Source organism: Leptosomus discolor, chromosome 6 (assembly GCF_034619465.1).
Source record: "Leptosomus discolor isolate bLepDis1 chromosome 6, bLepDis1.hap2, whole genome shotgun sequence".
Taxonomy (NCBI): Eukaryota; Metazoa; Chordata; class Aves; order Leptosomiformes; family Leptosomidae; genus Leptosomus; species Leptosomus discolor.
In genome coordinates this window covers 66,586,187-66,605,155 of record NC_141396.1, presented here as the reverse complement: position 1 = coordinate 66,605,155, position 18,969 = coordinate 66,586,187, and the positions used below count along the sequence as shown (strand labels likewise).

The following is an 18,969-nucleotide window of genomic DNA, read 5'->3' as shown; positions in this document are numbered from 1 at the left end:
GCTTGGGGATGTGGGGGGCAGAGGGTCTGAGGTGGGCCTGGGGTTTTGGGGAAGGGGGAGAGGGTCTGGAGGTGGGCTTGGGGATACTGAGGGGGGTGTGAGAGGATCCGGAGTGGGGCTGGGGGGAGAGGGTCTGAGGTGGGCCTGAGGGTGTTGGGGGGGCCCTAGAGGGTCTGGGGTGGGCCTGGAGTTTTAGGGAAGGGGGAGAGGGTCTGGAGCAGGCCTGGGGATGTGGAGGGGCAGAGGGTCTGGGGTGGGCCTGGGGTTTTGGGGAAGGAGGAGAGGGTCTGGGGTGGGCCTGGGGTTTTGGGGAAGGAGGAGAGGGTCTGGGGTGGGCCTGGGGTTTTGCGGAAGGGGGAGAGGGTCTGGGGTGGGCCTGGGTGTGTGTGGGGCAGAGGATCTGAGGGGGGGCCTGGGGTTTTGGGGGAGGCACAGAGGGTCTGAGGTGGGCCTGGGGATGTGGTGGGGGGCGGTTAGAGCGTCTTAGCTGGGTCTGCAGTTGTTTGGGATAAAGGGGGGTGGCAGAGAGGCTGGAGGAGAAGATACGGGAGATTGGGGAGCAGGGGGTGTGGGAGGGGGCTGGGGATATTGGGGGGCTGTGGAATGAGGGGGTTTAAGAGAGCTTGGGGAGAAGAGTGAGGGGTGGGCTGGGAGGTGTAGTGGGTTGGGGGCTGTGGGGTGGGAGGGCAAGGGTCTGCAGGTAGTGAGGCCTGGAGGCAGAGAGAGGTTGGAGGGGGGGGTCCTGGAGGTAGGGAGGGATCTGGGGCTGAGAGTAGGGGGTAAGGGGGGGTTTGGAGGGGGGAAGGGAGGCCTGAGGATAGGGAGACGGTGGTAAGGGTGAAGTGGGGGTTCAGGAGTGCGTGGGGAAGGCTGAGGGGTCTGGGGCCACCGTGCTGGGGGGGCTGGGCATAGCGAAGGGTTCAGGTTATGGGACACTGGGGGTTAGTGGGGGCAAGGACGGCTGGTGGGGTGGACAGGAGAGGGATGGGTGAGGGGGCTGTGGGGAGGGAGAGAGGAAAAGCAGAGCGGAGTGGGACACAGGGGGTCCCCACTATGGGGCTGGGGACGTGGGGCAAGAGGGGTCCAAGAAAAGGCAGGGGGAGCGGGCTTGGGGTTTGGGCGCTGCCCCAGTGACGGTACTGGGGCTCTTTGGTCCCGTCTGTGCGGCCTCTGCTGGCTCCGTGAGATCCCGTGGCCTTGGGCTTCTGCCTTCGTGGTGCTGCCCCTGGTCTTTGCTCACCCCCCCCTTTGTGTGATTAAACCTCTCGGTTTTCCACGTTATCCCCCTCCGTTCGCTGGGTTCGTGTCGTGTCCGACATCCAGGCTGCAGCCTGGGTTGGGTAGTGAGGGTGAAACCAGAGCTTCACCCCGGGGTTAATTAACAACACGTTCCTCCGGTGCTTTGTGGGCCTTAAAACGTTCCTCCGGTGCTTTGTGGGCCTTAAAACGTTCCTCCGGTGCTTTGTGGGCCTTAAAACCTTCCTCCGGTGCTTTGTGGGCCTTAAAACGTTCCTCTGGTGCTTCGTGGGCCTTAAAACGTTCCTCTGGTGCTTCGTGGGCCTTAAAACGTTCCTCTGGTGCTTTGTGGGCCTTAAAACGTTCCTCTGGTGCTTTGTGGGCCTTAAAACGTTCCTCTGGTGCTTTGTGGGCCTTAAAACGTTCCTCTGGTGCTTTGTGGGCCTTAAAACGTTCCTCTGGTGCTTTGTGGGCCTTAAAACCTTCCTCTGGTGCTTTGTGGGCCTTAAAACCTTCCTCCGGTGCTTTGTGGGCCTTAAAACCTTCCTCTGGTGCTTTGTGGGCCTTAAAACGTTCCTCTGGTGCTTTGTGGGCCTTCAACTTCTCTTCCGTAGAGACGTCGAGACCCGGTAGCTTTTGGCACAGGCTTGAGGCTACCGAGGAACCGGCCGTGTGGCCTGACCCAAGCCAGGGGCCGAGTGGGTCTGTCAGCTGGGATTTTCTTCTCGGCTGGTGCAGCAGGCCCCTCGCTCTGCCTCGGAGGAATTTGCTGTGGTGGTTGTGACTCGTTGCCGGCAGCAAAATACCCGGGGTCGGTTCTGGAGGAATTTATCTGGAAAGTTTTGTGGTGGGTTGAATCCTCACCCTAAAAAACTCCAGTTATTTGATCTGACTGGCCTTGTTGCCTCCACAAATGCTGAATCTTAGAATTTATTATCTTTTTTTTTTTTTTTCACTGGGGGTGAAAGAAGGATGGATTAAACTGGGGAAACTTGGCGGTTAACACCTCGGCAGCGCCTACCGAGGAAGGCAGCCGTGCTGCAGCGTGTCTCGGCGCGTCCTGGCGTTGCTCAATTCTCCTCTTTTTGGGCTGGTGAGGCGGCGCTAGCTCTGTTCCCCTTCCGCCACGTCATCCTGAATTTGTGGATCCCGCTTAGTACGGTCCGGTAACGCGGGAACGTGGCCTGTCCCTCCGCGGAGGGACCTTCTCTTGGGGTTGCTCCTGGGGTGGGCAGGCCACGTGTCTTCTGGCGAGTCTCTCGCCTCGAGACGCTCGTTATTGTCGGAGAGCTGAGCTTTCTGGAAGGGGAAGGGGGGGATACAGCCCCGTGCCCAGCCTTACCGAGGGGAAAAGCTGTTGAAAAGAAAAGCTCTTCCCTTTCTTTTCCATCCTGGCTGGCGAATTGACGTGGAGCGGTGGTGGCACGCGGGGTGTCGTCCCAACCGGCTTCATCGTTGCGTGGGGGTGGGTGTTTTTTTTGTTTTTTTGTTTTTAAATATTGGGGTGAGGTGTTTTCTGACTCGGTCCCTGCGAGGGCTAAAGCTGTTGTCGCTGCTTTTCCATGAGGAGGATCTCATGAGCAGCCCCGGCGTGCAGTGCCTTCGAGGGGGAATGCTGGATGGGTCAGCACGGCTCCTCCTGGTGGGTTTGCCCAGGCCCTTCCGAGTCAATTTACTGGTGGTTTTTGCAACAACCTGAGGCGGAGCGTCACCGTTTAACGGCCAAACGACCTCCTTTGGCTGTAAACCCGTGAAGTGGAAGGCGCCCTGGGCGCTCTCTCGCGCAGCCCTCGTGAGACGCACAAAACCATCCCTCCGCCTTCGCCTTCAGGGCTCCGCGGCGCGCTCGGTCTCTCTTCCAGCGCCTCTGAAGCCTCTCGTGGTACGCGAGGTCTCTCTGAATCGTCTCGGTGACTTTCCCCGGTGCCTCCCCGAGGGGGCTGCGTGCCTGGCTCAGGATGTGGGGCGCTCGTGGCCTTCCAGCGCTGGCACGTGCTTTCCTGTTTGGGGTTTGTGTTGGGGTTTTATTTTTTTTTTTCTGTTTTCTCACTTGGGCCGCACAAGCCTGTCTTCAACTGTCAAAGCTCGTCTTGTTTCCAGTCCTATCGGTCTCAACCGAGCCCTTTCCCCACCAGCAGAGCTCCCTGTGCACGTGTAGCCAGAATTGTTCCCCCCACGACGTGCGCTGCTTTACACCGGGCTCTGAATTTCACCTGTTGGCTCGCTGCTCAGCTAGGCCCGATTTTCCAACCTCCCTGTTTGTTGGGTTTCCTCGCCAGCGCTCTCCCCTGCGAGCGCTCACCAGGCAGATCTTGCCCAAGTCGTGCTTCCCGCAGCCCAGACCCTGGCAGAGAAGAGGAGGGGACCTGCTGATCCTCTCCTGGAGCCGCCGAGGGGGTTGGCAGGAGAGACGGAGCACCGCGCGCTCGACTTCCGCGCGATGCCGACGCTCCTCTTTCCCCAGCCAGCGAGGAAACCAGCGAGGCGACACCCAGACGTACCAAAACCCGGCGGCTGATCTTGTGCTTCCCCTGCCTTTTCTCAACCACCGGCAAACGGGGCCGTTGCTCAGTGAGAAGCGTGTGCGTGCGTTGGAGTTCTGGGCGTAACCGACGTGTGAGAAGCTCCAGTCGCCGCTCGCTTACCCGAAGGCGCTTAAAACAGCGTGCAGGGTGGCGCTGGGTCCCTGACCTCAGCGCACGGCCTCGGCATCAGCAGCCTTTGCAACGTCGAGGGCCGGGTGCGGTATCAGAGAGGCCGTTTCCCTCCGAAACTTAATTAAAATCGCCTTTCGGGAGCAAGCGAGCGACGGGGGCTCGTGTTGGCGCCTTGAGTATCGCGTCCTGTTCTGGCAAAACAAAAGAAATAAGCGCAGGTGTGAGTTGTGGCGCTGTCACCTTCGTTTGTGAGCTTTCCTCCCTCCTTTTTTTTCCCCCCCCCCCCCCGCCTCCAAGAAAAATCAGAATATTTCGCAGCAGGTGCCCGCTAAGCTCGCGAGCCCCGCGGGCTGCTGCCTTCGACCTGCCAGCGCGTAGCTGCAACGCCCCAACCCCTTCTTTGAGCCTGACCCCCTCGGCGCTTCTCGGGGCGCCGGGTTGTTATTTGGGACCGTTGTTCCTTCCTGGGGCTAAGCCTGATCCGTGGAGGCTCAGGCGGGCTGGGCAGCGGAGCCTTTTGGGCTTTGTGCATCGTTTAGTGTTTCCGTGAATCCTGCTGATTGAAAGGTGGTCTCTCCCTCTTTTATACCCCCCCCCAAAATCTCTAACCAAGGAAAGCGAATCCCAAAAAACCCCCCTGCAGTGTCCTGTGAGCTCGGAGCTGTTAGAGAGTCAAGTGAAAAGGAGGTGGGAGCAGCCTTGAAGCTAAGCTCCTTCTTCCAGAGGAGCGGAATCGCCCAGGGAAGGACCGTAGTCCGTAACGGGGCTGTGCACGTTTTCTGCCAGCGATGACATTTCAGAAACAGAAAAAAGAAGGGAAAAAAAAAAAAAAAAAAGGCGCCTTTCCGAAGCTTCTATAACCGGCGCTGAGCTCCTGTTGTCGCTGCCGCCTTCAATCAACAGGAAAACCCCACCAAGTTTTCGCAAGGTCAGGCGGTGACGTCGGAGTTTTTCCAGTTGAAGGGCGGGTGGGTTTTTGTTTTAAGGAGCGAATCGTTCCAGCTCCCGGAGTCCTGCAGCGGGGCCGGCCTTTTTCCTAAGTACGCTCTGCCGGGTACGGCAGACCTCCGAAGGAAGGTGTTTGTGGGGTTAAGGGCTGAAAAACGGGATTCTTCGTGGGGCTTTTCTTTTTCAAATGACTGAGTACGGGCAGTGAAAGCTGCGGGAGTGTTGAACTGGGCCTGAACTGGGCCGTAGTGGTCTCTTTGCCCGAGGCTCCTTGTGCCGATGCTAATGGTGGCGCCGAGGCTTTATCCTTGCAGTTTCGTGCCGTAAAGCCCTGTTTATCTGCGATGTTGGGGTTTTTTTTTTTTGCTTGCCTGATGGCTGAAAATCAGATTAAAACATTCTGTTTGTGTTTCTCAGGAAGCGTTTTTTTTTTTAGCTGAAGAAGAACTTTTTGCCCAATTTAAGCTTCAGCTTAGCACGGCGGTCTTTAGCGCCTTTAACTGTTCCTGACTGCCACCTAACTCTACATTTTGAAGCAAAATGGGAAAGCAAGGTCTCCTGGATCTCTTTACCACCGCCCGGCTGGGGGTGACCGTGTGTTTGCACACACCGAGGTCCTGCAAGCGCTTGCTGGAGCAGTTTGACCAGCAGCGAGGGATGCGAACCCGCAGGTGTTTTCAGGATGGAGACCTTACAGGCCGAGTTTCAACAGCGCTTTGCAATTTTCTGGGTTAAAAAACACCCAGGGGTGCAGCAGCGAGGGGCTGAAAGCACTTGCACCGCCTTGACCGTAAAATGTTTGTGCTGCAGATGGGGCTGAAGCTTTTGGGCAGCTTTGCCGAACGGAGGGTTCGGCCCAAAACGGTGTTTGGAGCAGAAAACAAGTCCTAAGGTCACGGGGGGAGCTCTGTCGATCACCGCTGGCCGGTCCGAAGGGGAGCTCTTGTCCCTGCCCGCCTGCTAACTTGGGGGTTTGCTGCGAGTCCTCTCCTGAGCGCGCCAGAAGCCGTGTTTCCCCAACCACAGCTCTCTGCTGAGCGAGTTGATGATTAACTGTAGATACTTGGGTCTACAAAAACCTTGTCTGCAGCTTGCCCTTGAAACCGGTTCTCCGGCGCCTTCGCATCGCGGCGTGAGACGAAAGTCTTTGCCGGGCCTGCGGCGCGCGCCGGCCTTTACCTTCCTTCGAGCCCCGTTAAAATCGCCGCGTCGTGGCGGTTCTTCCGGCAGGCCCCGGCTCTGGAAGCAACCTGTACGGCAGAGCTCGTGGCTTCAAGCTCGTGAGGTCTTTTCAAAAGCTAAGCTGGTCTTGGGGCTCCATCCCCCACGAGGAAACCTGCACAAAAGGGGGGGAGAGGGGAAGGTCACGGGCCCTTTAGTTGGTTCGGGTGTCCCTGTGCCGCGTGTGTGTCGTCCACCAGTGCTTTTTGGCTTAGGGAGGAGTTTTATTTTAGTTAAAAACAAGTGTCTGTATATTTAGTAAAGGGTTTGATAGGCTTTTCCTCTCGATAGCAGCAGAGGAGCAAAACAGTAGTGGAATAAAGAAGTACGTACGTTATCTTTCTTGCAAGGAGCAAAGCGCCTTTCCCACAGCTACTTATTTTTAGCAGGCGATATCCGAGCAGAGGCACTATCGCCTCGGACGCCGCGTGTAACCTGGGCCTCCTCCTTTGATCCAGCTGTCGAAATCCTCTTGTGTGCGTGGCTGCTGGTGAAATGGGAGGAGACACGTCACGGTGGTGCGAGGGGGCCGTGGCGCGTTGCCGCTGTGGGTGACGAGAGGAGGGCGTTCGGATTTCCCAAATTTGGCTTTGTGAGACCGCGAGCAGGGGGATTTACGACGCGCCGGGCCAGGCTGTCGTACGCCAAATGCTGTGCAGGTGTTCAGAGGAGCTCCCTGCCCTTTCCCTGCCGGTTTCTAGGGGTTGGGGGTGATTCCCCCCCCTCATTTCTAAAATTCAGCCTGTGGCCCCTGTAAAGGCGGAGTGACGCCGCGTGTGGGGAGGGGTTGGGTGGCGGTAGGTTGGAGACGGGAGGGCGGCAGCGTCGGGGCCGGGAAGACGCGCGTAGCCGCCGTTTTCTCTTTCGCCCGGCTCTTTGAGGGGCTGCTGGGTCCTGCCTGAGGCTCGGCGGTTCGGCACGGACAGCCCAGCGTGCTCGAGGTGGGAAGGGGTGACGCGTGGGGAGACGGAAAAGCACGTTGGGCTGACTAAAGAGAAGGGAGAGAAGCTTGTGGTGCCATCTGGGCGTGAGAAAGCCCACGCGTCCTCAGCGCCGGTCCCGTGCGAGCCCCGACGTCCTTTTCTCTCCGTCGCCTCCCTGTCCCTCCCCCACGCACGTGCTGGCCCTTGGCTTCTGCGCTGTCGGGGTCGCTCCTGGGGGGGGTTTGGGTGCTGTTCCCGAGGCCAAGGCTGGTACGAGCAGATGTTTGAGGCAGAACCACCTTGACTTGGACCCTCTTTTCCGTATTGCTTTTTTGGCGTCGCCCGCAGGCACCGTTGCCACCTCGTCAGCCCCGGCAGAAGTCGGCATTTGGAGGCAAAATCTTTGAAAAGACCCTGCTGGATGTTTTCCTTCTTTTTTTTTTTTTTTTTTTTTTGTTTGTTTGGTATGAACCCTCTGTGGTGTAATAAACCCGGTCGGGGGCGCATCTTGTACGTGGAGGGTTAACTTCCCTGGGAGAAACCAGCAGCAAGGTTGAGAGATCTGATTTTTCTGGGTGCTCGTTAATCTTGACTGACTTTTGCATCGCCGTGGTAAGGGACAGAGGGTTTTTACATAATTTTTCTCTTTTCATCTGTACCCATAAAAAAAAAAAAAAAAAAAAAGATTAAGCCCTCCTTTTCAACCCGACCTAGACGGCGCTAAACCCCCGGCTCCTTTAATCTACCGCTGGGCCGGCGGGGCTGCCTTTCTGCTGGAGCTTTTGAAGGGGCTCCGTGGAAACGATGATTCCCACGAAGCCTCTTGTCATCCGTCGCTGCCAGCGTCCCTCGAAGGAGCGGGAGCTCCGAAGGGTAACGCGGAGCCAGAGGGATGAGTTGTGGTAGCGAGAGGGGGTACGGCTGATCCGAGCTCTCCGTTGGGGAAGTCTCGTTCAACCTTCCAGTGGATAAACCCGTCTCTGTAACCGCATGTTCTTTAGGTTATTTAAATTACCCGCTGTAGGTGGCTTTTTAGCTTTCAACAGAGAAACCCTGTTGCAGGGCTTGAGGATTGTGTCTCTCCTCCCTCGCTGCTGGCCCCGTTGACTGGTTTGACGCTGGAGGGGCGGAGGGTGGGCGCTCTGTAGCTCCAAGGCCCCTGTAAACTTCAGGAAAAAAGGTTGGATATGGGAGAATTTTGGTTCTTTACCACCCTACTGAAAGGTTCAGTGTGAGCTCAGCTGTCGGGGAGTCCGTTTGGGAGATCTGTTGGGAAGTTTAACCGTGGAAAATGTGGAAATCGGAGCTCCTGCTTTGTTGGACCTGGGAGAACACAGCCAGGAGTCAAACCTGTAGCAAAGCAGGTCTGAACCTACGGCAATCCCTGCGGGAATTCACTCGGCATCGCTTCTTGAACGTCACTGTGGTCCTGAGCTCGTTGGCTTTGTAATTGTGGTAAAATTCAAGAAGGTGTTTTGTGTAGTTAAAAGGTCAGTTTGAAGCTTTTCCTTCCGTGCAAGTGTTTGATTCCCTTTCCGATTCTGTTTTTGAAGCTTTGAGAAGCTTTTCCTTTATTCAGATTTGGATCGGTCTCCTTGGAGGGCTCGCAGCATCTTTTTGTCTCCCTGAGCTGGGGCTCGACGTTTGTTTTCCTCGTGCCCTTGGTTCCGCAGATACGGCAAATGCAAATCAGCCGCTCCTCACGCTGCCTCGTGCCGAGCGGGAACGTTTCAAGGGTAATGTATTTTCATCTGGAAGAAAGTAATTTGGAATACAAATGCCGACAGGGAAGCGTAGCGTCTGTGTGAACTTTCAGACACGCTCCTTAAGCTGCGAACGCGGTGCCGAAACGCGGATCCAAAAGCTGATCGACGCAGCAGACGCGTTCCTGAGCGGATTTAGGGGAGCTACGAGGGACGTTGTGAACAAGCAAAAACCAAATGGCCTTTAGTAGTGTGATGGGAGGCAGTGAAGCACCTTGAAGGGGTGATCCAGGCTGGTGGGGAAGGTGGTGTGAAGCACCTAAGGCCAAAGATCGTTTGCTGAAAGTCAGGGCTGAGCTGAAATAAGAAACTCTGCTCTGTAAACGCCCAGATTTCACCCGTTCCTGGTGGCTAACGCAGGCTGGTTGAGCCCGTGCAGCCCGTACGCCGAGGCACGCTGCTCTTCTCCTCCTTTGGCTTTGCCGTCGTTCCCGCGTCTCCCGGGACGCAGGTGGCTTCGTGCCGAAAATGTGGCAGCTTCGGGTTATTCCCGTCGCTTCGGGCGAAACGAGGCACGGAGGTAAACAACAGGGATGCCCGTGGGTCTGGGGAGAAGCCGGCCCTGGGTTGTAGCTTCACTTGTGCTGGAAAACCCCAGGTTGCTGGGGATTTTGTGCCGAGGTAAGCGTTGGGGGCACCGAAAAGAGGCACAAGGCGGATGCCTTGGTGCTGCTTGCTCAGGTTCTCTGTCAGATCGGCTGAAGGAGAGCCCTCCAAAAGTGTTCCCTTGTATCTAGGCGTGAAAAAAAAAATACGAGAGAATAATAAATAAAGCAAATAACGAGACGAAATGCTGTGAAACCGGCACGGCAGAGGATAAAGCAGCTTATTAAGCATCCTTTGTCTGTAGTGTTTGAATTTCCAAGGGAGTAAAGCAGATGGTTGTGCTGTTGGCCTCTGTGGAAAGGCTTGTTGTAGACACGTATTTCGGTATGGCCTGCCTAATATAAGCGCACAGAGAGATATATAGGAGTCCCTGCGTTCGGGTTCCACCTTCTCCTTCCTTGCAGCCTTCCCTCGGTTTCTTCCCTCGCGAGGTGGGTGGTGTGGGACTTTTTCGGTCACTTAGGGAGGAGAGATTGCGTGGAGGAAGGTGTTTGCTGTGGAGGTAGTATTCAGCGTGTACAATCGTGGCCAGACCTCACTGTGCGGGCGCGTTCTGGGCGCCCAGGCTTTCCCTTTCCTTTTGCACTTGGCTTTGCCGCTGTTACATCCTGGGACAGCGTTTGACTGACGTGGTTGAATAACAGGATCCACCCCTAAGTCGTTGCCCAGTAGAAGACCTGGGTGTTCTCCTTTTAAAACAGGATATCTGGTGTGGTTGTAGCTCGTTTTCCAAACCCTTGGCAAAACCAAGGCGGAGCTCATCGTGCGGGAGATGCTGGAGCAGGGGCGATGCCTTTCGGCGCCTTGAGCCTTCTAGCATAACAGCCGCGTACCTGTTTCTCCTGCTCTCTTGGCCAAAAAAAGCCTCAAAACGAGGCAAAAAAAAAAAAAAAAAAAGCAGGACCCTTCCCTCCGAGGCCGCCCGACCTTTAGGCTGGGTTTGGGCGGGGAGGAAGGGTCTTTGCTCCTCACCCCCGCGCCGACGCTAAGGCTTTCGCGGCTGTGTCGTACCCCACGTCGGGGCGGGGGGGGAACCAGCTTTGGCCGCAGCCCAACCTTTTGTTTAACGTTGCTTTTGCTCTGCAGCCAGCTCGCTTCCCTGCTCCTCCACGCCTGCCCGTGCTGGCAAGAGAGGTAGGAGGGGGAGGAAGGCCACGGCGCTGCTCGTTTCCTTCGCGGCGTAGCGCTGCGCCGCGTTTTCCTGCCGTTGCGGCGGCCGAGGAGCCTTTCTGCCCGTTTTCCTGACTCTCCCGGAGAGTCAGTCCACCGGGGGACTCTGACCGGAGCGTCTCTCCAGCTGAAGACCGGTGTGTGGTCCGGCAGCTTGGCTTGCTGCTGTCCTCAGCGTTGGGGTTTTTTTTTTTTTTTCTTTTTTCTTTTTGGCGGAGCGAAGCAGCCGCGCGTTCCCGAAAGCAAAGCGCGGAGCGGCTGAGAACACAGTTGCTGTGGAAACAGAGCGTTGTAAAGTTATTGCAGCGAGAATAAAACGCACACTTAGGGCTACAAAGGCTTCATTTCTAGTCAGGCTTTATTAGGAAAGTAATAAACGATCGCAGCGGTGCTCAGCTGGCTGGAGGTGGAAGCCTGCAGACAAAATGATTGCGCTTCCACCAGCGAGGCACGAATACCCGCGCGGTGGGTGGCCAGGAGCGGTCGGGCATCTAACCTTGGGAAATGTGCCTTGAGGCGCTTCTCGGCGATGCCACCCCGTCACCGTTGGACTTTGAGACGAGAGGGGTTTCCAGAGCCGTGTGGGTGCGCGCCAGGGTGTGCGGTGGTGGGGCTTGGGCATCCCTGGAGCGACGGGGAAGGTGGGGGTCAAGGGGGCTCGGGCGTTAATTCGCGTCAGGAGTTTGCTGGAGATTTTGGGTGTTTCTTGGTGCCTGTGGCAGCGAGGTCCTTGGCTGGAGATCTTGGGTGTTGGTGCCTCTTGGTGCCTGTGGCAGCGAGGTCCTTGGCTGGAGATCCTGGGTGTCTCTTGGAGATCCTGGGTGTCTCTTGGAGATCCTGGGTGTCTCTTGGAGATCCTGGGTGTCTCTTGGAGATCCTGGGTGTCTCTTGGAGATCCTGGGTGTCTCTTGGAGATCCTGGGTGTCTCTTGGAGATCCTGGGTGTCTCTTGGAGATCCTGGGTGTCTCTTGGAGATCCTGGGTGTCTCTTGGAGATCCTGGGTGTCTCTTGGAGATCCTGGGTGTCTCTTGGAGATCCTGGGTGTCTCTTGGAGATCCTGGGTGTCTCTTGGAGATCCTGGGTGTCTCTTGGAGATCCTGGGTGTCTCTTGGTGCCCGCAGCAGCGAGGTCCTTGGCCAGGCAGGCTCGGGCGTTGCGTTGCTCGATGGGAAACCTGTTGATAGTAAAACCTGAAAAGCAATATCTTCTTGAACGCTCGTTTTGTTTGTCCTGCGGCCAGCGTGAAGTGTGATCTGGGGTTTTTTTTTTGTTTATTTGTTTTTTTTTTTCCTTAACCTCTGGAAACCTTTTGTGACCGCGTGGTTAGGCAAGGCTGGGAAGCAAGGTCTGGGAGCAGAGGCGTTGTGACGATGTGTCATTCCTGAAGGCAGCGCCGTCCACAGCACAGGCGAGAGGTGGGAAGCAAAGCCTTGCAGCGAGCAGCGACGTGGCTGCCGACGGGCCTGGGAAGCGAGGAGCTGTGCTCCCTTCTGTAGGGTCCCTCCGTTTCCCTTAAGGATGCGCAAAGCTGGTGGTTATCGTCAAGACTCAAATTCACGTCTGCTTATTCCCAGTGACAGCCACAGCTGCCTCCTCCACGCGCCGTTTGACAGCTTTTACGCAAGGGAGCCAGAAAAACACAAGTCATTTCGCTTCGGCTCTAGTTCCCAAGGTGCTGCCGTGCAGACAGAAGCCGACGCTACCGGGGAAGCGAGTGGTCCTGCTTTTCCTGCTCTCTCTGCCCTCCCTCCGGTGAGCTGAGGTGAAAACAACCCCAGCCAGGTGACAACTAACCCAGCAGGAAAAAGGAAACGCTGGGTTTCTCTCCGCTTTGATTCCTGGATCTGGTTCCCGGGGAGACCTGGCGAGCAGCGGGGTGGGGAGGAGGACGGGCCGCACCTTCGTTTAGGCGCTGGCTTTGGTGCAGCCGCGAAACCGTGGCTGTAGGCTGGAGTTTAACCACCTTTTACACCCATCGGAGTGGCTCCTACTGTGGCCGCGTCCTGCCCGTAGCTGCCTGTGCTGGCATGTGTCTGACCCCACCATGAACTGGTTCAGGAAGCAAACTGGCTGCTTTTATTTATTTATTTTTTTTTAATCTTTTTTTGTTTGTTTGTTTTCCTGGGTTTGGTCGGTTTGGTTGAATTTCTGTGGGAGGGCAAGTCCTTGAAGTGGTTTCCCACGAGGCGAGGCGAGGGCCAGCGGTGGGAAGGTGCGGCTGGCGGGGATGGACGGAGGATGGGGACGCAGGGGGGCGGGGGGCACTCCGCCATGGCCACCTTCGATGGGACAGGCTGGGGGCCGGCGAGGCCGCCCTGAAGGAAGGCTCCTCGCCGAGCCGGGGCTGGGGCTGGCAGGCTGGGACGTTGGGTGAGATATATTTATTTTTAAGCCCGTGACAGCCAGCACCCGGGTATAAATCGTGGAACGTGGTGGGATTATTTTGAGTCGCGCCACACGGCGCTGGCACGGAGGCTTCCGGGATAATGGATTTAATGACTTTGAAAGGCGCTTGAGAGCGATGCGGTGCACCCCTGGGAGACGCTGGACTCCCCCCAAACTTGCTCTTCTTCCCTGCACCCACCTGCATTGCTCTGACGTGGCTCCGGACCCCCAGCTCTCGGAGGGGCGGGGGGGGGGCGGCCGGTCTCGCCGTCGTTCGTGGATGGATAAAGCGCAGCACGGAGGTTGATGACCTGCTCGGAGTCAGGCGGGGATCCGCAGAGCTGCTGGGGAAGCTGGGGGAATCCCTCCCGTCCTGCAACCAGCAGCAATTAGTGCCACAAAAGCTTTTCAATCTCTAACTCTCGCCTCTCCAGAAGATGGTGGTGAGAGAGTGACATAATCGAGCTCGTCAGCAAAACGCATCGAGTGTGGTGCGGTCGGGGTTCCTCAGCAGCACGGTCGTAGAGCCAGATGGATGGGTAAAACGTTTTGTTCTGCATGATTTGAGTGTTCATCGGGCTGCGCTTGGGTTTGGGAATCCCTGCGCGCCTCTTCCCCGCTGCGGCCTCGCGCTTTGGTGCAGGTGGGAGAGGAGCTTTTCTCCCTTCCCCTGTGCTTTCTCGTGGGTTGTGGCCTCTTGAGGGATTTGGAGACGAGGCCGGCAAAAAGCTGCGTTGGGCGCTTTTGTTTTGAGGGAACGTGCCGGGCTTGTTTTCCCTCCCCCACAAAACAACGTTATTCTCCTTCTCTGCCTGTTGCGGAGAGGTGGAAATTAGACCTGACTATGGGGAAAACCACACTTGGTGGAGCCGTGGCGTGCGTCCTGTGGGTCCATCCGAGCTCATCCCGCTGCATACGGTGAGGCACTGCCACTTCCTTTCCCACGGGGACATCACCGTGGGAGCACTCGGACCACGATGCTCTTCCCCGGAGGTACCTGCAGCTCTGTCCCCTGGCAGCGCTGGGGAATCCAGCCTTTCTCCAGGCAGTTTCCCAACAAGAGGAGTAGCCGAGGTTCTGGCTGACCTCTTGTCAAAGAGCCCTTGGTGCTCTCTCTGTCTACTTTACGTTCCCCATTTCCCACTACTTAACGCTGAATTTCCAAGCTGTTTGCTTGGGGCCATATTTGCTGCTGGCTCCATCATCTGAATTGTTGGTGTCCTGCAACGGTGCTGCAGGGGTTTCTGGTGTGTGAAGGAGCAATTAAACACTCGTAAAGGTTGCCAGACTCTTTTAAAAATAAATCGGAGACACACCAATACAGGGGACCGCTCATATTCAGTGCCTTTTGAAAAAAATAACGCAAAGCTCAGCTGTTGAGCACTTTATACCATCTTCTTCTGGATGTTTGCCCTGGTTTGAGCCCCTGACCCGTGACAGTGTTTCAGGCTTTCTGCAGAAGTGAATATTACGCTGTTTTGCTATAAAACAAGGCTGAAGCAGGTCAGGGCTTGGGGTCCCAGCACCAGGCAGAGACCTTGGTTGTCGCCCAGTTCGATGAGCTAAAGATAAGAAGTTTGAGTGAAAATATTTGTTCCTTATCCAAAAAACCATGAGGCCCTGAACTGAATTTTCAGCCCAGGCCTGAAATGTTAGCTGAGGCTCAGCAGGTGCTTGGTGGTGGCCGCGGGGGACGCGGCACAGCCCCTCTCCTGCCATCAGAAGGAGAGAAATAGTTGCATATCAGCCATGGGGTGGCCAACAGGAGCAGGGAGGTGATTGTCCCCCCGTGCTGGGCATGGGTGAGGCCGCCCCTCGAATGCTGGGTGCAGTTTTGGGCCCCTCGCTGCAAGAAGGACATGGAGGTGCTGGAGTGTGTCCAGAGAAGGGCAGCGGAGCTGGTGAAGGGTCTGGAGAACAGGTCTATGAGGAGCGGCTGAGGGACCTGGGGGTGTTTAGTCTGGAGAAGAGGAGGCTGAGGGGAGACCTCATCGCTCTGCAGGTGCCTGAAGGGAGGTTGTGGCGAGGTGGGGGTCGGTCTCTGCTCCCGGGTGACAAGTGACAGGACAAAAGTAACGGCCTCAGGTTGCCCCAGGAGAGGTTTAGGTTGGACATCAGGAAAAATGTCTTCACCAGAAGGGTTGTCAGGCCCTGGAGCAGGCTGCCCAGGGCAGGGGTTGAGTCACCACCCCTGGAGGTGTTTAAAGGACGTGTAGACGTGGCGCTGAGGGACAGGGTTTAGTGGTGGGCTCGGCAGTGCTGGGTTAACGGTTGGGCTTGATGCACTTAAAGGTCCTTCCCAACCTAAACGATTCCATAACCCACCGCAGCCTGGCGGAGGATTGCGGCGCACGGGGAAGGAAAGGTTCAAAGGAGCCCTTTGTGTCCGCATTTCTGCCAGGAGCTATTTAGTTTTTCAATTAAGCATTTTGTTCCCCGGCCGGTTTGCTGCACGTTTCGAGAGTCCCCTGTGGCCACGACCTTGTGTGAATCACAGAAAAGAGAAAACTGCCGCTGCGAACGCCGTGCCTCCCTGTGACGCCCAATTACCTCAGGGCTGGACTGCAAATACCTGGGTTGCACCAGCTATGAAATTGTTGAGTTATTTGCCAGGCCTGCGCGTTCGTTTAGCCGCACGACGTCCCCCTCGGGTGGCTTTGAACCATCCCAATTTCACGGATGGGGAAATTAAAAATCTCGTTGCTGAAATAATGCGTGTTGTAAAAAGCCTGAATGAATGGGGGTGTGTTGCTGGGCCATCCTTTCGCTGCACGGACATAACGTTGCTGTTAGTTATAGAGGAATTTTCTCTTCAAGTTTAGTTCCCTCGTATTCTCCAAGCAAATAATTTATAATACCTACAAAGACGGGATGGGCCTGGTGATCTCCATCCATGTGCGAGTTTCCCCAGCATCTTTCTGCCTGGGAAGAACAAAACGTTGGATGCAAAAAGGCAAAGGAAAGGGGCACTGGGGAGCGGCGGCCGTGTTGCCGCATGGCCAGCTGGCGTTGCTTTTCAACGGGCTTTTTTGTTTAATTTATGAAGGGGGTGGGAAAAAAAAAAAAAAAGAGACCTCCAGAAAATAGGTTAATCATCAGCTCCAAAAATGCAGAGTTAGGTTTGTCTTGCGCCTGAGCAGCACCGCTTAATTAGCGCGTGCGAAGCTGTGATTTACATTGGTGAAACTCGCGGTAGTTTATCTCATTTATTTATTTATTTATTTTTAATGGATGAAAGTATGAGATTGGGAGGATTCATGTGTGGAGCTTCTTGGCTGCAGCAAACCTTTGACCTTTCTACACAAACCTGGTTGTAGTCTTGCTCATTTTTTTCCCCCCCTTTTTTTTTTTTTTTCTTTCTTCCTTGGAGAAATGGAACTGCCCATGTGTAGCGTTTGGTTTTGTTTCTGCTTTTATCCGAGAGCAACCGAAGTGACATATTAACTCACTGAAATGCCTCTCAAACCCAACCAGCCTGGCCCCTCTCTTCCCTCCCACCCAGAACAAGAAGATAACTGGAACATTGTCCCTGCCTGCAGCGGTGCCTTCTCAGCTTGAATGTGACTAACGGGTGGTTTTCTTAAAGTTATTATTTATTTTTTTCCTGGGTGGTAGAAAAGAATGATGCGATTTTAGTGAAGCTGTGACGGGGGTTAAAGCAGGCACACTGCTCCTCGGCGCAAACAGACTGAATTCTTTGAGTTAAAACCCCTTTTTTGGTAGAGACTCAGCTGATTCCTGAGTGTGGCGTCCTGTAAATCAACGGCTTTTATTGGCGGGCGGGATGGTTCTTGCGAGCACATTAACCTGGCAGATTCAAAGAAAGACGTTTTGTCGTGGGTAGAACAAGCTGTAATGCTTTGCTTTGCCAGCGCTGCCTGTCCAGAAGGACTGGCTGTATCTTCTCGATCGTGCCGGCGCCCTGAACGCAGCCTGCAGGACCCGTAAAGCTTTCCAAGCTCATCCCAGCACTCGTATTCGTGGGGGTTAGGGAGTGGTGATTTACTGCCCGTCTCCAAAAGGAGTTGCTCTGCCATTTCCAGGATGGATGGTCCTGCTGCACCTTTGCAGACTAGGAGTTAAGCTGATGGGCATTTGCTCTATTTAAGGCAGCGGCTCTGGTGGTGCAGATGTCCTTTGGGGAAACGGTTTTAGACTCAGACCTCCAAAAAGCGCCGCTTCACCTCTCCAACGTTAATTATTCGGTGCTTTTGCAAATCGGCAGCTCCATCCAGTCTCCCTTTCCCTGCCGGCGCGGCGGGGCTCCCCGCTGCCTCCCACCGAAGGGTCGCGGTGGGACGTGGCGTGCCGTGGCTTCACACCGGGGCCGCGGCTTGGCTGCGGGGAGCGAGTTCCCGTGAAGTTTTGCGTTCGTAGGGAGGGTTACGGGAGGTGCTTGGCCCAGGGACTGGGAGAGAGGACTTGTCATACACGCCAGGTTTGAGGGCAGGGGCAGAGCACCTCCGGTGACCACCAGGAGCACCTCCGGTGACCACCAGGAGCACCTCTGGTGACCGCCTCAGGCAGGTAACACCAATCCACGCCCTTACCCATCGTTACCAGAATCGGTAACGACGTTGGGGCAGCGTCTCGCGCCGACGCGAACCGCGCCGACCTGATCGGATCAGCGTCGTGAGAAACGCGGGGGTGAGGATGGGGAATGAAATGTCATCTTCAGTCTTATTCAGGGCTTGGAGAAGAGTGGTAAGAATTTATCCAAAACGGGTGATGCCAAGGAAATTTGGCGGGAAACGGCGCTCTTTGGTAGTCTGTTGGGCTGGGGAGGGAACCAGTAGACTGGGGGTTCAGCCACCTTCCCCCAGTGCTCTTGGTCTGTGCTGAGGTTTTTGCCTTGACGGTGTCCTACATGGAAGGGAGTTCGTGACTTTTCTACTGTGTCGGGATGGAGAAGCTCATTCGTGGCTTTTCCAGCTCTTTGTTGCCTGAAAAAGTGTTTTGGCTTTGAAACGTCTCGCTCTTCCTGCTCAGAAGTGCTTGTTTCTTCCCCCCCACGCTGTCCCCGTCGAATTGAAACTCGTGTGTTTTCACATCCGCAATTTTCTTCAACAAACAGTTTGTAGCTCTGATCTCGGGGGGGAATTACCTGTGTCACTAATTTCACCAGGGGACAGCAACTTGCTGCCAGAAACATTCTCCAGTCCTTGCCCCTGAACAGCAGCGTTTGCGGCGCAAAGGCGCAGGTTCTGAAATCCTGATAATACGTGCATTTAAACCGGCAAAGCGCAGCCGCTTAGCAGTCATTTTGGGTTATTTGAAGGGAAGAAATACTTGTTTGCTATATAAACACCCCAATTATTAAAAAAAGGGTATTATTAGAAGTACCTTTCCTTTTGGAAATGCGAGGTTATTTTTTTGGAGGCAGGGACGTAAACCAAGGTGTTTCATTTTCAGAGGCAGTTTTGTTCCTTGTGTTTGTTTCTTACGGGAAGTCACGCTGTTCGGGCTCCGATTTAACCATTTCCATAGTAACCAGCTATGACTCTGAACCAGGATTAGGACTTCAATAAGAAATAAGCAGCAGGGACACAAAAGCTCCGGCTGTTAAAAATCATGGTTTTGCACAATTACCTCAAGGGCTGCTATGAGCAAATGGAGTCCAAACAGCTTTTGAAAAATACCGGTGGATGCTTCTTACATTCAGAACTTCTTACTGTAAAATTTTATCCCGAGATCCTTTCCTTTTTTTTTTTTTTTTTTTTTTTTTGGCTATTTAGAGAATTGAAACTCCATCGGTTTTAAAACACGGCTTTGTTGCTTAATGCTGCTGCTTTAATTCAGCCGCTCGGTGACGTTTCATGACTTGGCTTTTTGCGTTCTGGCATGAAACATCTCGAAAGAGCAGCGAGGTGGGAGCAGGGCTGCACAGCCAGACGTCAAGGACACCTAAGCTTAACTCCTGGCCGAGCGGGAAGCAAAAAGCACGGGTACGTGCCGCGCTCGGAGCAAGGCGCTGTCAGTCTGTCCTCACCTCGTAGCCGACCTGGCCACCGTGCAGAGAAATACCGAGGCCAGTGGTGAACATAACCACCAAACAAGACG

The 18,969-nt window shown here is 55.3% G+C and overlaps 1 protein-coding gene across 1 annotated transcript in view; it reads left to right on the top strand.

The window, feature by feature from the left end:
* CCDC12 (coiled-coil domain containing 12) overlaps positions 1-18,969 on the top strand; it is a 42,941-nt gene that overhangs the window by 268 nt on the left and 23,704 nt on the right. The window lies entirely within an intron of this gene.